At 30.9% G+C, this 17,259-nt stretch overlaps 1 long non-coding RNA gene across 1 annotated transcript in view; it reads right to left on the bottom strand.

Moving 5' to 3' along the window:
* Positions 1-16,934, bottom strand: part of LOC120596941 (uncharacterized) — an 81,941-nt gene extending 65,007 nt beyond the window's left edge. The window contains exons 1-2 of the long non-coding RNA XR_005651272.1: positions 16,869-16,934; positions 3,748-3,828 (exon numbers count right to left, since the gene is read on the bottom strand). This is a non-coding gene — a long non-coding RNA (uncharacterized LOC120596941). The remainder of the gene's footprint in view (positions 1-3,747; positions 3,829-16,868) is intronic.
* Positions 16,935-17,259: the final 325 nt, after the last annotated feature.

The following is a 17,259-nucleotide window of genomic DNA, read 5'->3' as shown; positions in this document are numbered from 1 at the left end:
TTCCAGCCTATGAACTGCATTTTTATTTTCTTAAGGATGTTTATTGAATAGCATACACTTTAAATTTTTAAAAGAAAATTTAATAATTTAAAATATGGTATGATTATTTGAATTTTCTAAGAAATATTTGCCTATTTCAAAATCATAAAGGCATTCTTTTGTATTTTCATCCAGAAAATTTAGCTTTTACATGTAAGCTTATTCTCCTCCTCAAATTAATTTTTGTGTATGGTGTGAGAAGTGATTTGTTCATTCTTCCATTTGGATCAGTTATACCAGCTTGACTGGTTCAGAGCACTTTATTATTTTCACTGAACTGCTTTGGTGGTTTGAACAAAAGATATTGACTATATGGGCAAGAACTACATATGGATTTTTTTATTGTGTGTTAAGATCTATTTGTTTTTACTATGCTGCCATTATACTCTCTCGATTACCTTATAGTAAGCTTTATAGTAAGCCTTGAAATCATGCACTTTTATGTTCACTTTTTCAAGATGATCATTCCTATTTCAGATCCTTTTAATTTCTATATAAATTTTAGATTCTATTTGTCAATTTTATTAAATTTATTTAACTATTCTTTTTTGCTATTATAAATTATATTTTAATCAATAGACTTTACTTTTAGATCAGCTTTAAGTTTACAGAAAAGTTGAACAGAAAGATAAATTTGCATATAGAAAATCCTAAAGACACCACCAAAAAAAACCTGTTAGAACTAATGAAGAGATTTGATAAATTTGCAGGTTACAAAACCAATATTCCAAAATCAGATGTGTTTCTATACACTAACAATAAAACATTTGAAAAGGAATGATCTTAAATAACTTAAGAAAACAATCTCATTTACAATAGCATAAAAAAAAAATCTTAGGAATAAATTTAACCAAGAAGTCTAAAGATTTGTACAGTCATGTGCTGCTTAACAACGAGGATTCATTCTGAGAACGCAATGTTAGACAATTCAGCCTCTGTGGGAACATCATAGAGTGCACTTACACAAACCTAGACAGAATAGCCTACTACACCCTAGGCTATACGATATAGCCTAATGTTCTGTAGGAGAGAAAAAGTAAATTTTCTTCTACCCTTCTTGGCTCTTAGCTGAGAAGTTCTTGTAATACAAGACAGATTAATAGGAGAAAAACAAAGAGAAGTTTAATAATATATATACTTCCTTTATACATGGAAGAGACTCAGGAAAACTCAGTAACTCACCAAAATGGCCCAAGAAACAATCTTAAATACCATCTTCAATTGGAGATAAAAGGTGTTGGGGGTGGGGGAGTCAGTTATGGGAGGTTATGAGAAAAAGCACTGTAAAATATAAGATTGTTATGCAGATTTAAGTCCTAGTCTTCTGCAGTCAGGAATTTCCAGAGATAAGGCCATCCCTTCTTCCTGGTACAATGAGGGAGACACAAATGGAGTTCTTATACAAATATAATTTTTTTTTTCAAAAGTTAATTTCTACTTGGTTTTCAGTATTTCTCTTATGTCTGCTGTTTCTTAAAATTACCCAACCTAAAATAATACTTATACCAAGGAGATATATTTTGAGGTGACAAATTCTGTTCCACTACAGCTCTAAGGCCAGAAACTTATAGAGCAAGTTACTGGACTAGGTAGGCAATTGTAACACAATGGTATTTGTGTAATGCATTGTGCTACAACATTTTAACTGCTACAAAGTGATCTTATAGATTATATAAACTATCACCTAGTCACACCATCATACATGTGATCCATCGTTGACAGAAATGTTGTTAGGCAGCAAATGACTGTGATGAAAGAAACTGAAGACAAGACAAATAAATGGAAAGATATTCTGTGTTCATGGATCAGAAGAATTAATATTATTAAAGTGTTCATATTACTCAAAGCCATTCCTATAAAGATTCCAATGGCATTTTTTTACAGAAATAGAAAAACAGCACTAAAATTTGTATCGAACAGCAAAAAACTCCAAATAGCCCAAGAATCCTGAGAAAGAAGAAGAAAGTTGGAAGCATCCCACTTCCCTATTTCAAACTATACCCCAAAGCTATAGTAACAAAACAGTATGGTACTGGCATAAAAAGAGTCACATAGACAAATGGAAAACAATTAAGAGCCCCAAAATGAACCCTTTCGGATATGGTCAAACAATGTTTGATAAGAGAGCCAAGAATACTCAGTTAGGAAATAATAGTTTCTTCAATAAATATTGTCAGGAAAACTGGATAATCACATGCAAAAAAATGAAATTAGACCCATCTTACAACATTCACAAAAATGAAGTCAAAATGATTAAAGATTTAACCATACAACCTGAAAGCACAAAATTCTTAGAAGAAAACATGGGGAAAAAGCCACTTGATATTGGTCTTCAATAATATATATATATATACGTATATATATATATATATATATATATTTTTTTTTTTTTGGTGGGGGGGGATATGACATGAAAAGGACAAGCAACAAAAGAAAAAATCAAGTGTGACTACATCAAACTAAAAAGCTTCTGTATAACAAAAGAACGAATCAAGAAAATGAAAAGGCAACCCACAGAAGTGGGAGAAAATATTTGCAAACCATATATCTGATAAGAAGTTAATATTCAAAATATAAAAGAAAGTCATACAACTCAATAACTGAGGTGTTTTGTATTTTAATCATAAAGGGTTTTGCATTTTGTGAAATGATTTTTCTATTAAGATAAAAATTTTCTACCATATTCAGTCAATGTGGTAGATTGCAATGATAAGTTACATGTTAGTGTACTAATTAATTTCATACTATGTAGGTTTTCTCTAGACTGTTACTGTTTCCTAATTTAATTCTATTGTAGTAGAGAAAATACTTCATATGATTCAATGTTTTAAAGTTTATTTAAATTTACTTCATGGTCTAGCATATGGTCTATTTTGGTGAATGTTTCATATTCACTTAATAAATGTTTATATTGTGCTGCTATTAGTGTAGAGCTTTGTATATGCAAATTAAATCTAGTTTATTATTAGTGTTTTTACATTTTTCTGTCTTTTTGATGGCATTTTCTTTAAATTTTTGATACTCAGAAATAAGTGCTGAAATTTCCAGATATAGATTTTCTATTAATTCCTTTAGATCTCTATCTTTTACATCATGCAATTTGAATTAGGTGCAACACATTTTAAAGTTTAGATTGTTTTCATGAAATACATTTTACAATTATGAAATATTCTATGAAAATGTCATTTTGAAGACTTTGATATTAATATAACTACTCTACTTTTATATGTTTAATGTTTGCATGTCTTTATATAATTAAAGTACATGTCTTGTAGACACCATATATTTGTTTCTTGCTTTGTAATCATCCTGACAAGCTCTTTTAATTAGACTGTTTCATTCCCCCTTACATTTAATAAAATTGTTTACATGATTGGATTTAAGTCTCCCCTCTTGAGTTTTATTTTCTCTGTGCCCCTTTTGCTCTTTGTCTGTTCCATATTTCCTACCTTCTTCTGGATTAACTAAGTATTTATTAGCAGTACATTTCATCTTCTCTATTGATATTTTTAGCTGCATGTGTCTCATTTATTCAGTAGTTGCTCAAGGGATTAAAATGTGTACCTACATTTATCACAGTCTATCTTGACTTAACATTACATTGTTTCATATATAATGTAAGAGCCTATAGTAGTATACCTACATTTACTGCCTTCAATGAACTTTTAAAAAATTGCAGGAGAAAACTAATCTTTTATAGGTATTCACACTCCGGTGCTCTTCATCCTTTCTTGTAGATTCACATTTCCATCTGATAGTTTTTCCATTGGCATGTCTTGTCAGGTATATCTGCTGGTTATAAAAATATGAAAATGCATTCATGTCATCATTATTTGGGGAGGATTTTGGCTTTGCTGGATATAGCTTTTGTTTTTATTTTTTTCTCTCAGCATCTTGAAAATGTCATTTCATTCACTTCTTAGCTGATATTGTTTCTGAAGAGATGTGCCAACCTGCGGTTTTTGTATTTATCCTGTTCAGGGTTCATGAAGTATCACAGACTTGTGAGGTTTTGTTTTTTGTCTGAATTGGGAAATTTCAAATATTAATACAGATACGTATTTTCTTCCCCTTTCCCTCTCTCTTCTTTTACTGAGAATCTAGTTATATGTATTTTAGATCTCTTGATATTGTCCCACATGTCACTGACATTGTTTTTTTTTCAATCATTATTCTTTCTGTGCTTCACTTTAAATAATTGCTATTGATGTTATTTTTCTCAGATTTACTTATTCTTTCTTTTGCAATGTCTAATACTTCTCCTAAGCCAATCTAAAGATTTCATATATTATATTTTTCAGTTTTAGAACTGAAATTTGTCTCTTTAAATTCTCCATGTCCATCATATTTATATTCTTCTTTACATTATTTTGGATATTTATGACAGTTATTTAGTCTAGGTCATCTGCGTGACTGTCTATTATTTGTTTTTTCTTGATTAAAAGTCAATTTTTCTCTTCTTTACATGCTTAGTAGTTTCTTATTGAATATTGGAAATTGTATTTCTCTAAAGACTGTTGATCTTTGTTCCAACAGTGATAAAATACTGGAGAATCACACAGACTCTTTCCAAGTATTGGTATCAGGATGTCGGCTTTGTTTGGATGGACCTATTTCAGTTTTTCTCTTAGCCTTAGTCTGTATCCTCTAGTCTGTGGTTCTTATTCTTAAACTGTGATCCTGCTAGGCTTTCCAGTAAATAAAGCCCAAGATTTTTATCTTTCTCCACTAACTTAATGGAATTTAGACTTCAAACTCTTCCTGTTAGCACCTAAATATCAATTTCTGCTCAGTTCTTAAGTTTGCCAGGTTCTTCTTAATTTCCTGAAAAAGAATTTGTACTCAAATTTTCGGGCTTCTCCCTTTGTGTTTCCTCGTTTCTAGGATCTCCCTTTCAATTTTCAGGTGCTCTGATAGCCCCTGAGTCTGAACTTTGGCTCCTAATTCCAGTAATACTTCCATACTTAACTTGAGTCCTGTCCTCAATGTGCCAAGAAGCTAAAGGAAACTATGGACAAAGAACTAAAAGAAATAAGAATGATGTTTCATCAAATAGAGAATATCTGTAAAAAGATAGAAATGATTTAAAGCTATAATCAAAGCTCTGCCCCTTTCTCCACGTGGTAGTCCTTAGCAGCAACATGTTACAGATTTTTAACTGACCCTAATTTCATCATATCATCCCCTTATCAGCCCACTCTTGTAGTAAACTGGGCTCAGATGATTGGCAACTCGATCAGATGGAAAAGGACAATCCTTAATAAGAAGAAAAATGTTCTGTTACTAGAAGGAAATAATTTAAGAAGAAAAAAGAAAAAAAAAAAACCTGCCTGGAACTAGGTTTTTCTTCTAGTTACATCAGTATATGATGTAAATGCTGTTTACCTTAACATAGTGCATGTAACCCACAGAACTAAGGTCTGCCCCTTCTGTAGAGGGAGAAAACTCACTCCTATATCTGGCTCTGAGTCTAGGCTCTCTGGGTAAAATTTTTCTTGATCAGGTCTAGTTCAGTCAATTTGCTGTTGTCCAGTGGTTAACCATTTTGTCTCACTTAAGTTCTGTTTTCTGGGAGTTCCCTTACCCCTTGCTCTTTGTGGGTACAGAGAAGACTATGTTTTTGGGAGGCTGTACTATTTTTGCCTATCATTTTTATCTGGCATGGTTGGAAGGACCTGGAAATTGTATTCATTTTTGTTTTTGTTTTGCTTTGTTTTTTTAACCAACCCAGGCCTTTGTTTGCTAGAAATTTCTCTGGAAATATTCCCTAAAATATGACTACGGGGTAATCTGAATTTCTTTGACTCTAAGATCTAGTAAATAAACCTAAAAAGGTAGTTCAGTTATGGTCTTTAAATCTTGACCCTGCTTTAAAACTTTCTGCTTTATCAGTATTTCTGAGTTTTGCTTATCCCTTAGACCTCAGTTAAACCACTTCTATTTGGCATTTACCTCAGAAATGATAGTCTATATTCATAAGATCCAGCTGATCTGATTATAATACCATATTACATTCTAGGGATAAAAATATACTATCTTTGTTGGCACATGAAGAAAAGTGTTTAGACAAAGCCTAGGGCATCTGGCTTTACTCTGTTCTCTGGCTTTAGCTAGGTCTTAATATTTTATTTTTACTGTTGTTTCCAATTCCCCACCCTTTCATGTGCTAGTGTTAATCAGAGGACAGATCTTTTGGGACAGTTAATCTGGAGACTTTTCCAATTGCACAAAGTACATAATTATTTGACTCAATCATTTGGATTGCTGACTCTAAGCAGACAGTACGTCTCAACAAAGCTGTATTTTCTTTCTTCTCTTTTACAAGAGCAGCTTAAGTAAAAGCTTGGCTTTTCTAGTATGATATTATTAAAGAAGGCAATAAGCAGCAAATATACCAATATCTTGACTTTTTTCCTATCAAGTCTCCTAAAACCCCAGTGTCAGTGGACAAATGGCTAGTGGCTAAGGATACAACAGATAATTTGTCCAGGAGTTTTACTATTCCTAAGTTAACGTCCTCAAACTCAGAGTTGGAGAAATTCTCATTGTTTGGTATTCTCTATTATTTTTTGACAATTTAAGGTCTGTTAAATGCACTGACTTCTTTTGTATTTTTCAAGGCTTTCTTTTATTGTAAGGGCAAAAAACAAATTTAAATTAGCTTAAACAAAAAGGGACATTTATTGGCTTCTTGTATAGCTATTATCTGAGGAATCTATTTTATATTGTATTTAAAAGGGTAATAGACTAAGCCATAAAAAATAAACATTTATAAATGAGGCAAAGGGATCGAAGGATAAGGATAATTTAACACAGATAGAGTTTAAGTATTATAGAAAAATGATCAATAATCTAAAGCATTACTTTTACCCTGACACTTTTTCTATAGAAAAGTGTCTTTACTGGACTATATTTACCTGTATAGAAGTGTAAAGGAAAATTATAAGGGAATACAGCGAACAATTTGATGAGAGAGGGCAGCTAAGCTATTTACATATATGGGGAGAAGATGGGTTGAGGACAGAAGGCAAATTATTGAAAATATCAGTGGAGAAAAACAAAGTCCTGTTGTCATGTCGAAGGCCAAATGCCAGAAATCAATGGGGTCAGTGAAGAATATCTGAGTAAATTTACTGATGGCAACTGATTATGAACCTACCTACATTCTGTAACATACTAGACTCAGGCCAATCTCAGAATAAGCCTCAGGGGCATCACTTTTTATACAATATAAAAGGTTGTAAAGTTTTTAGGATTTCCTTTAGCCCAGCACTTCAATTTACAGATGACGAAACAGACTAAAAGAAAGAACACCATAGCTTTTAAAAAAATGTTAGTAATCTCTTTTGTTAGATTAAAAAATAAAACAAACAAATAACAAAAAAAGCCAGACTTGATTTATGGGCCAAGATAAGAAGTAGTTCTACTACACAATGTTGCCTATAAAAAGTACTCACAGGTCCTTGTAATTCTAATAATATTATCTGTATTTTCACACTCTAGGCCACCTTGGAATAAAAGGAAATATACTTTTCATTCCCAGGAAAGTATAACTTCTTTAAAAGAGCAGTATAATTTAAGAAAATAAAACTATCAATAAACATGATTTCTAAATAAATATTTGATAACTATTATAAAAAAGGCAATCTGGTGAACAAAACTGAGTTAATCTAACAAGATTGATATGTATACTGACAGGGAGTAAGTGATTATATTTTAGTAGATTGCATTTAAATGTACTGCCCATGTAATTTATAATATGCAAATCTGAAAATCATACAGAATCAATGAAAATTTAACCACTCATTTTTCAGAGTTCTGCAATAAAGCAAGTAATAAAGTCAGAGTATGAAGAAATGACTTCACATCATTTATGAGAAATAAGGACTTTATTGGTATTAAGAACTGCAAAGAAAGATTACTTTGAAGTTTTAACTTCAGTTGAAAAGTGTCTTCAGTATAAAAGATTCATGATTAATTTAATATGTTTTATTGTCTTAAACTTGGTTTAAATTAAATTATGTGAGATATATACACACACACACACACACACACACACACACACACACACACACAAAAGTTCTACACTCGGAGTATCTTCCCTATCATCTAGAAGTCAATTAAACATCAGTGAAGTCTCTTTATCTACAATTGCAGTTTTGGGTAACAAATGTGGTTACCATCTACACTTTCATAATAAATAAATGTATTTTTTATTTATTATAAAAAATCATGCGTGTAATAAATAAAAATAATAATTTATAGGAACTATAAATAGCATTGAAAAAATTCATTATCTTCTGGTAAATAATAACTGTATTGATTAGTCTTCCTAAAAACTTGCAGTTTTGTAAAGTCAGATCCATAAATGATATTTGACATCATTAAAATAAAAAATTTAAAATACTATCTCTTTGCTGGTATATAAAAGGCCAACCCTTGAATATATGTATCATACTATAAATGGTTTACATTAACTCAAAGTTTCATGTTGCATAATATCAAGTAACATAATTATCATTTGAGTAAAATTTTGTTAGAAGGTGGTTGTTGAAAGTGGGTACTCTGGAGTTAAACTGAGTTAATTCAAATCTTGAATGATTTTCATTAAGTCTGTGACCTTGAGTAAGTTACTTTACTTCTTGAAGGCCACAGAATTTTCATCTGCAAATGAAACCTACCACATTATATAAGACATTTAGTAGAGTGCTCTCATACGTTCTTCCCATATGTTTGATCTTATCAGAAGGAAAAACACTGTATTGCAATAGAAAAATGTATTAATATAAGTAAATTTAAAAATATTTCACATTCTGTAAAGGTATAATCATATTATTTATATATGTTTGGAAACATTTGTGTATTTTGTCAGTAAAATAGAATGTACTAAATTCTTGAATTTAAGAATAAACATCTTACATATTTAAGACATCTGGAGATACATGGAATAATATAAAGACAGAGAGGCTCTAAACATCCTATAATTTTGAGATCCCAAAATTGAATAGGTAAGGATGTTGCTAAACCCTGACCAAGTATAGTGTGCTGGCATAGTGCTCCTCCCTTATCTCTTATGATTTCATTGGCATGGGACTGCTTCCTCATGTAGTGTCATTTTCATGTGAAGCAACTGAAAATAATGAAAGTCATGAACACTGTAGAAAATCTGGAAAAAACAGATTTATTGCATTGTCTTACATATGACTAAAACGCTTTATTGAATCATGTTCTTTCACCTCTTTCAAACCCTTACTAAACTCCCTTTACTAAACATCTTCCCATACAGATTGACCAAGACTTCATGTCTCTCCATATCGCTCTGGAAAATATATTATTAACTGTAAAAAAATAATTATAAAGTCGGAGTAGTATGACATATTGAGTTTAATGTGTGTTTCCCCTATTTCTCTCTCCCCTCATTTAAAGTAGATAACCATATCATTGACTTTCTCAAGGGGGTTTTAGAGTAGTGTTTCAAGCATAGTAGGGGCTAGTCTTGACCTTAATTTTTTGATTATGTTCAGTTCTCTGGTATTCTGAAGCAAAGCAAAATTAACATTTCCGGCATCCAATTGTTATTTTGTTAATTGTTATTTGTTGTAATTGTCATTTTGTTCCAATATTCTAACGCACAATGCTTTACAGGAAATCAGACTCCTTTGAAAAGTCACTGCATTACAGTAGTTTTAGCCCCTCCTCCACTTCCTTCTCAATTGCTTTTTGAAATTTAATAGGTTTAGATTCATAAAAATTTAGGTATCGGGTCTGGATATGCTACTTGCTATTAGGTTGAATCATATAAAATTGATATTTTTGTAGGTGAAAAGTGGTAGTAATTGGAAATTTCATGTGGTTCAACATAAATAGCTAAGTGTTCTAGTCCTCTTTCCTCAACTATAAGTAAAGGCTAAATAGATTTGATGTAAAAATTAAATAAGATAATGTATTTAAAGCATTTAGCATCTCATTTGCATAAAGCCGGTCAATTTATGATAGCTTTTAAATTATTATTATATTACAATCTATGCCTATATGCAGGAATATTTAGATTGAGAGAACATTGTTAGAGGGAAGTGCAATCTACCCTTTTCACACATCAGTCTTTTAAGACAGAGATGGTTGTTTGATTGTTAAAGGGTTCATGTCTCTCAATCATGGAATTGTGATTTAGGCACCAAGAAACTTATATTTTGGGGGCACTATTATTTATTGAAGAAAGCTTGGATGTACCATGAATTCAAATCTGATTATCTTTCTTTTGATCCTACTCCAGCTGGATTCTGACATTAGACTGTCTTTCTCTCAAAATTTTATTACTTGCAAGTTTCCATATTTTTATGTAATTCATGGATAATTTAGTTTAAAAAAAATAGGAGAGATTGCATTGGAGGCTGTTAGTCATAAACTATTTGAAACCCAAGATGCTATAGTAATATCTCTAAAATAAATTTAAGGATACAATTTGAAATGTTTTTATTACTGTGAACATGTAATTCAATTCAGTTCAATTACTTTATAATCTTGTAAGTATAAGTATACAAATATCACTTTTATTTATGGTTTCTCTGAGCTTTCACTTGTTGTCACTTTACTTGCATAGTTGCTACCAATTACATGTTCTAAGGAATTTTCACATCATAGGTTCAATTTATATCATACAACTCTAGGTTCATGTTTAATATTTTCATTTAAGACATATTCATGTGAAATGTCCACTCTTTAACAACTGTTTTTATTATCTATTTTACCTATTTTCAATTGCACGAAAGATGCATTTCACAAAGGTAGTAAAAGATCTACTTTGTTTTAGGATTTTCCAACAAAATGTGTATCATAATGGTGTACAAGAAATACAGAACATTACCACAATGCCATTGCTTAATATTTATGCATGGTACTGAGATGCATTTATGGAGAATCAACAGCTAAAATAAATAAAAGAATATCTACAAACATGATATGAACAAAAATATACTTTTTAATAACTTCCTCACAATGTGTTTTATTCATTCACTGCAATGTTTTCAGATTCCATTGGGATGAAAACAAAATTGGTACAGAAATATGTCAATCATTAAATTGCATGCCCATTATATGGGGAAGGAAAGTCATGTTTATTGGCAACCTATATCCCTCATACTAGGATACCTCACTAAAGCTGAAAAAAGAAACCCAAAATTTCTGTTCCAAGTCATGGGTTAAAACATGGAATCTAAATAATCTAAATGATAGCTATTCTACTAGCTTGTAAGCACATTCATCTCCTTAGCACATATTATAATATAAAATATAATATAAAATATTTTTACAGAATTTATTATTTGTCTTGAGTTTAATATATACTAAGTAAATCCTGAAATATAATGTTCAAAACATTTTAATTGGTGTGACTATTACAAATTAAATAAAAAACATAATGAAATTTCCCTGTTAATTTGAATTCAGAGAGGTGCTGAAAATAAGCCAGTGATTCCAAGTTTATGTTCTGGAAATTAAAACACAACATTCAAACACTCAACAGCAACATGCAGCTACTTTATGTTTTTGAGAAAGGAGAATCATCCTAGCTATTTGATTCATCCTTTGTGAAACATACAATGGTGATAAGATGCTAGGGAGTACTTCTCTCAGGAGATACATGTAGAATTCTAACTATATTAGAAAAATTCTGGGCATCATTTGGGTCATTGCTGTGAAGTATGAAATGGAGTTATTTTAGATGAAAACAATCAGATTTGATGAAAAGTTTGGGCAATGGCCCCTATGAGATAAAGCAAATGAAATTGTGCTCCTTTGACCTAGAGGAAGAAAGGATGATTCCGATTTACTAGGAGACTTGAGTGTATGAAATGGCTCTTAACAATAGATGAGGAGCAGGTCTTTTCCTAGACATAAGAGTAAAAGGGCTCTAATTAGATTATAAATCAGAGAGATAGTTTATTCTGTAATAGTTATAAGATCCTGGAAAGAATTATTTTAAGGGTAAAAGTAGAATCTGCTTCTCTGAATGAGAAGAGTCTATCTTAATGGTACTCTGAATAACTCAGGCAGAGGGATAATTTAGCTGACCTCTTCATGAGCACGTTCGCCCTGTGACTTGGTACACAGGCTGCAGTGCCATATTTCAAAGGCAAATTTAGAATGGATCACTATACTTCTGAATGGAAATGGAATCTCTTTTTAATTGGTGGAATATATACCTGATTCCAAACCAATCTCTCCCAATTAATAACTAAGTCGTTTTTAAGACAATGGAAAAAAAAAAACAAAAAAGAAAAATTCAATTATCATCTTCCAAATCACTAACAGACAATGCTATCTTTCAATAATTTAAATGCTAACATCTTGCAATAACTTTAAAAACCAAAGAGCATAAAGGAGCATGGACCGTCAGCAGTTTTGTGTGTTTTAGAGGGTATAACCTGAACAACATTTTACTATACACAGGAATAAAAATAAACCAAAGGTTTTGCTAAGAATTCAAATAGGAATGATAGCTTTTAAAGTACTCTGTTCAGAACATATAAGAAATTGGGAAGGAGAATGAAAAATTGCAATTTAGAGGTGTCTATTAGAAACTGAGAATGGAACTACTCACATATGTGTCTCAACCTGCCTTATATCTGTATATCTTACAAGAAGACTGTGTAATTGTTCTAATAAGAGAAAATACACCCTTGGAGAACAAAGACACTATAACAGAGAGCATTCATATAGCCTTCGCTCTATTCAAGGATACATAAAACAACACAAAAATGTGGGGCATGCGTGAAAAAAAATCAAAGAAATCCCATACTCTTGATGGGATATTTCTACAGAAAAATAAATTGTTTGGAACTTTCATTACCCTTCAAAAACATACTGTTTTTGGATAGAAAGCTCATAGTACATAAGACACAGGAAATTAAAATCCCATAGGATGTTTAATCAAATGCAACATGGATAAGTTGAAGAAGTCACATGCAAAAAAAATAACAATTAAAATAACATTAAAATTCACATTATATACAACCAAATGTGTTAAAGCTAGAACAAAATTAGTAAATAAAAGCACTTTCAAAATTTAAAAGAAAAAGATAAAACAAAATGATTAGTCTAAATAACACAATAATAGAGAACAGAAATTCAATATATGACCTGATTAGCATGATCAGAAAAAAATAATGGATATGAAATATACATTTAAATAGGACAATTATCTGTACTATGGAAGAGAAAAAGAGATGGAAATGAGTCACAATCTTCAGAAAAATCAGAATAAAAGTTCTGAGACTAAACATACTCTGGCTTTATTTTTCCTATTTCAAAAACAGAAAAAAAATTTCTTTTTTCAAACTTCAAACAGAAAAAGGAGTGAGTTTAAGAAAACAACCTTCTAACCAATGAACAAAAATTGCACTAATTTCACTTTTCTCTGCAATAACAGAGAGATCATGAAGCCCTGTTGGGAACATTCTGAGGAAATATTGTATACATTACACATTTTACCCCCAACATAAATGTCTATGATATATGACAGCAAACAAAAATACATTATCAGAATGCAAGATATCTGAAAATATCATATGTACAAGAATAAAATAAAATTATTTAATGATACATATTAACCTAATAAAAGACAGAAAAATACAAACCACACAATAGAGAATTCATGGTGTAAATATTTGGGACTAAGCAGAGACAAACGTGATATATTGAAATGACTGTTATAGCTGTTCTTAGGAAAATAGAAACAGGTATATTTTTAAAAAAAAAACTATAAAATAAACAAAGTGAAAATGTGTATGCTGAATACATACATGCCTGTAAAAATTAACTACAGTCTCCCAATCCTAAAATCGTAAATTAAATTTGCAAAGTTGGATATGGAGGTGTATGAATAGGGAGCAAACATGCTGATTTCTTTAAATTTAATGGGATGTGGTTACACAGTTACTCTTTAGAAAGAAGATCTCAGAAATTTCTAATTGTTCTAACAATTAGAAAAATTAGAGGTAAGAATGTTTGGAAAAACACAAAGCAACTCTTTCAAGTCAATACAAAAAAGAGAAAAAAATTCAATAAACATTAGTATAAATAAGTTTGTGTCTCAGAGGAAATAAAAATGGATTAGCTATGTCTCCAGGCAGTTACAAGTTTAGGGCATACATGCTGTAGACTTAGATCAATAATATTTCAAGAAGAAAACAAACATTTTTTGACAACCACTTTCAACATATATAATAGTTTTCCATTAATTGTCCCCCAGTAAATTTAATAGTTGATTGTCTAATTTCTTTCAGACTCATAAGGTCATAATGAAATATACACACATGTGTGCCGTGTATATGAAAGTTGGGTCAGGAGAGGAGGAGACAGATATTCTTGGATTACTGAGTTTACGAGGGAGGGATGAGGTGAAAAAAGATTATCTCATATTGTTAACTTAAAAGAAGAGTAACTACTAAAAAAATATAAGTATTAATAGAATATATAATTTCCAAAATTCTTGCAAAGAGAGGATAGACCACTAGATAAATTAATAAAGCAGAATAGTAAACATCATATAGAGATAAGTACATATATATGTTATATGAATAAATTCAGTTGAGTTAAATTCACCTATTAAAAGATACAGTTTAAAAGATTGGAAATGCAAAGTCCAAATATATGTTATCAATAAGTCTTTTACTAAAAAAAAGGTGCAATGTAGTGTGCTTAAATTAAAAAAAAATACTTTAGAAAAACACAAATGTAGCAGAGGTAGATAGATGTCAAAATAATAGTATTTAGGTAAAATTCTGGGCAGAAAGCATTAAATTATAAAATGTATCATTATTTAAATAATTGAAATTAAAAATCAGAGTAGAATAATCATACAACTATATACTTGATAATAGTGAATCCAAATGTATAGAAAAAGAACTATTAATAATATAAGAAGAGTTGGCAAACACATGAGTAAGTGATAATGGAATACCTATATCTCTTTTTTAAACAAATGCTCTTAGAAAAAATAAACATATGGCACTGCATGGAATGTTACATTTTATATTACTTAACCATTTTTAAAATTATCTACATATAAACATTGCATCTCTCCCATAAATAGCCATTCTTTCCCAATAACGAAGGACTTCAGATTGGGCGATTGCTTTATAAACTATATAAATGTCTAACCAACATACTATATACTTGAAACTAATAATAAAATAAAATTTTAAAAAATCTGATTGGTTATTGATAATTGCAAAATATTGGAAACAATGTAGATGCCCACATATAGGAAATTGGTTGAATAAACTCCAGTACATCGACAATGCAAATACTATGCAGATGTAAAGACATAAGAGCTAAATCCCTCTGAATTAATAACATATTGTTAAATGAAGGAAAAAAAAGGAAGTGAAACATGAGCATATGTAGCATGCCAACCCTTTGGAAGAAAAAAATAATATATTGCATGTCTATTAATTTTTACAAAAATATACATAGGAAAGGAAATCAGGAATAGAATTGGTGGAAAATTGGACAAAATGAGAAGAGGAAAGGGCATTTTTGAACCTATCTTTTCATACAGCTCTTAATTTTAAACCACGCTAATTTACTTTAACACAACTAGCCATATTATAACATAAATATATAAAGACATCTTGAACTTTACTCAGAGAATTTTTTTTTGTTGGCAGGGGTACTGGTATAACAATTCTAAAACTGTGTGTGTGTGTGTGTGTGTGTGTGCATGCACGCATACGTGTATTTCAGTATTGAGCAAACAAGTGAATATATTGATGTTAGAAACAAAATTTCTTATTGTGGGAGAAGGGCAAATCAATTTGAAAATATAGAAATGAGAGGAGAACCCTGTGGTGTTCGAGTGGAATTAGAGGAACCAGTGTGAACTCACACTACTATCTCTCTCTCTACTGACATGGTCTAGAAGTGACACTCAAGGAACAAGTTGAAAACCTAACACCAGATCTTAGTTTCTAAATAACAGATCCGCTCCAAGAAACCAAGACTCTTTGGGATATAAAACTAAAAGCAACAAATGAACAAGACAGACAAACTAACAAAAACTCATAGACACAGACAACAGTTTAGTGGTTACCAGAGGGAAAGTGGGGAGGGGGGAGGAATATAAGGGTAAAGTGGGTCAAGTATATGGTGATGGAAGATTTGATTTTGGGTGGTGAACACACAATGCAATATATAGATGATGTATTATTGAATTGTATACTTGAAACCTATATAATTTTATTAACCAATGTCACCTCAATAAATGTAATGTATAAAAAGACTGGAGAAATGAGGAATGACTGATTCAGGGAAGATAAGGGTAACCTGGAATTTTTTTTTTGAGCCAGGAATAAAGGAAGTTGCTAATTCAATAAGCAAAAAGTCAACCAAATAACAAAAAACTGATGGATACGTGTCAAAAAGACACAAGAGCAGCTTGAGGAGTTCCCTTTACCAAATTTGGGGCAGTCTAAATGTAAAAATTAATAACGCCAGAATTGGATTATACACACTGACTAAATGAACAAATAACAATGAAATGGGGAAGGGTGAAATTCTTTACATAGAAGTGACAACTAAATCATGAAAGAGATATAATGTTAAAAAATTAACATTGTAAAATGATCAGACTAATACTTGATTTGGGCAAGAATCATCAATGAATCATTGTAGGAGAGTTAAAGAATAAGATATTCATAATTTCACAGAATCATCCCAAAGAAAGATTGTTAATCACAAAGATAAAAAGGTTCCCTTACTATGGAGAAATCTTGTAGATACCACCTTAACACAGTGATCAAACATCACTAATGAAAGGGAGTATGACTTACCAGTTTGACTTCCTGTATTCTCTGGTATGTTGTATAGAAAAAGGAAAGACAGCAGTACATTGTATCCTGAATGAAAAAAAAAAGTTAAATTGATCTAATCGTGAAGAAACAAACAAGTCCAAATTGACAGAAATTCTATAAGACAACTGGCTTAAATGCCTAAAATATTTCAGTGGCACAAAAGGCAAAGAGGGTTTGGGGAGCTTTTTCTTCTTCCTTTCTTTAATTTACTAAATAAGATTAAAAAGCCATGACAACTAAAGGCAATGCACAAACTTTAACTGGATCCTGAATCAAAACACACAAACCAAAAGCAATAAAGGATGTTATTGGACCAAGTAGAAGAATTTTCATATGGACTGAAATTTAGCTATTAATATTATATTGATGT

This window comes from Pteropus medius, unplaced genomic scaffold (assembly GCF_902729225.1).
Source record: "Pteropus medius unplaced genomic scaffold, Ma_sr-lr_union100, whole genome shotgun sequence".
Lineage (NCBI taxonomy): Eukaryota > Metazoa > Chordata > Mammalia > Chiroptera > Pteropodidae > Pteropus > Pteropus medius.
This window is presented reverse-complemented; position numbering and strand designations above follow the sequence as displayed.